This window comes from Corvus brachyrhynchos, unplaced genomic scaffold, assembly GCF_000691975.1.
Source record: "Corvus brachyrhynchos isolate BGI_N302 unplaced genomic scaffold, ASM69197v1 scaffold87, whole genome shotgun sequence".
Lineage (NCBI taxonomy): Eukaryota > Metazoa > Chordata > Aves > Passeriformes > Corvidae > Corvus > Corvus brachyrhynchos.
The window spans coordinates 443,729-446,523 of NW_008239767.1; positions in this window are offsets into that span (position 1 = coordinate 443,729).

Genomic DNA, 2,795 nt, shown 5'->3' on the forward strand with positions numbered 1-2,795 from the left:
GTTCAGCCTCAGATTATATCCACGATGGGATGCTTGGTTCCTCCCTCTGGGTGGAGCATCTCACAATGGGGTAACGAGTCATGAGGCCAAGTGTTGATTAGGCTCATTAACAGAAGATAGTCCGGAGGGAGTTATCTCTGAGTCAGGCGGCAGGACAATGATGGGCAATTAACAGAAAGATAGTCTGGGGGGAGGAGGCAAGGAAACACTGCCCCACCTGATTTCAACGGCTGATGGGGATGGTAGTAGAATACACTGCAACCCAGGACACCTTCATAAAACCTCTTCGTGGTGTCTACAGCATGATCATTTGAAAACAGCTGCTGGCATCCATCCACTCAGTGACTCTGTTGTTGCACATGGTGGATTTCTGGATAGGAAGTTTCTGAAGATGCTACATCTGAACAAGTGTGGAAGACACAGGGGTGAGATTTCCCTGTGGCAATTCCCAACCCTTCCTCATTCTTCCAGTCGCTCTTGCATGACCACTCATTTCTTGGTTCAGCATAACTTTTCCCAAGCAAGCAACAGACTCTATCAAAACTTTCAACCTATTCTTTTAGTGAACATGTAGTAATTACTGTTAAACCTGAAAATGTGGTTGGTGGCATCAGAAGAAAAGATTTACAGTACTAATTTTGAGCACAAGAAGAATTTCCTCATTGACATTCGTACTTTCTTTTGGTTATGACAAAACATTTATTGTAGTAGTATTGTAGTGCTTTGGGGTTTTGGGAGCCATGTCCGATTTTTAGCAGATGTAATATCTGCTCTAGGTGGTCTGTCACTATCTCTGTGTGTGGCATAGGTTGCAAGTAACAATGGCTAGCAGGGCTTTGCACTGAGTAAAACAATATAAAAGGTAGCTGGGTGGAGTTGAGAGGGAAGTGAGAATGTCTTTACTCCTGGGGAAATGGCAGCCACGCTGTGACAGATCAGTGTTTACCTCTTCACCAGTGAACAATGCATGAAAATGCTACAGCTTTAATCACTTTTTCCATCCACTACTGCCTTTTTGTGAAAATACCAAACATTTTCTATTTTCGTTTAAAGTTTTATCACAAAAAATTATATCTGATTTAAAAAGAAAAAAAGAAAAAGAAAACCAGGAGAATTTGCAAATGGGGAGTGGGGAACTGCAAGGGTTGCCCAAAATTCTGGATATTTGTGTCCTTATTTGAGTAACAATGTAAGCTTTCTGAGATAGTGGGTAAGAAAGGGTGTCAGGGTGCTGCAAGGGGTAGCTCCCCCAGAGGAGCTGGGAAGCTGGGGCTGAGGGTGGGAGCAGTGCAGAGGAGGTAGTGAGGTCAACCCAGACCCCACATATGAGAAGCCTGCACGTGCAGCCCCTTCTGAAATGCACAGATTTTTTTTTCAGGAGAATCTTTCTTTCCCTGTAAGAACCGGGAGCTTCTCTTGTGGCCACAACAGTCTCCCATGACTGTTCCATGGGGAATCCCTGATTAGCTCCAACATCATGCATGGATGGGAAAATGCTTGTAATAGGCTTCTGAAGGAGTACTGCTTGTTTGTTTCACTTCAGCAAACTGGGGATAATGTCCTAAAGGCATAGAATTAAATATGTGGCTCTTCCGTAAGTTGGAAAAAAAAAAAAAGAGACTGCAAATGGATGAACTTCAAATTAAAAGCTTTTTTAGTTTAAAAATGAATGGTCCACAAAAGCCTTTTTGTTCCCTACTCCTTTCATGAAACTAGGACTACTCTGCTTTGGAGACGGGAGGGGAAAAGAGTAGAGTGGGAGGGAGGAGAAGTGAGTGGAGGGGAGGGAGGAGAGGTCCACTGATGAAAACTCCAACAGCTTGACTTCAGTATCTTATGGGGTATCCTAAATATCAAACACTTTAGTAATATAACCCATTAGTCCTTGTCCTATCCTCAGTGATCAAACACTGTATTTCCCTGATTTGTTGGCAGGCTTTTATAGAATTGATCCTTTTGTGAAAGAAAAATTGTATAAATATTTCCTTTACCATGATATCCACACAGCACCTTATTGAATTTTTGCCTGTTTTGTTTTCATAAGCTTGTCCTATGAAGCAATTATTTTTTTCTGTTAGTTAGAGAAGGAGTGCTTTTAAAGATTTTGGAAAAAAATTCTGTGAAAATAGCTGCTCGCTAATTTCCAGCCTAGCTTTTAAGAACTGTTCTTTTCCTCCACCCTGTTTTTCCTTTGAAATGAAAGTGGTAATCATCTGTATAGGAGACAATGGGAAGGAAAAGTGTGGGAAGAACAAATATGTGTAAATGAGATTTAAAGCAGAAGACAGATGCCCTTTTATGCCAATGCATTTACTGTAAAAAAAAGATCCCAGAAGTAATGGAAGCGCTCAACTAACAGATCTTAACTGATAGGCTGAGGAAAAAGAAATTGTAAGAGCTAAAATATGAAACTGCATTTACTGAGATTTGCATAAGTTAAATATTACCAAAAAATAATTCATACTCCTAACAGTACAATTAACATAAGACAAAAAAAAGATTCATTAAACAAAACTTAAAAATTATTCAAATTTAACGTTATTTAAACACATGGGTCATTCTTTTCATACTTCATATAACAAAAGGAAATAACTTTCTCCCATAGGAATATTCATGTCAATACCTTCTACCATCTATTTCAATATTTAGCATGGGAATTAACTGATATATATATATATATATATATGAATATCCCTATTTGTGTGGAATATAAGTGGTCCTACAGTGCTGTTTTATCTACTGCTCTCAAATGTTTATTCAAGAAGTGCTGCCTTGCAGCAGAGATGATAGCATAT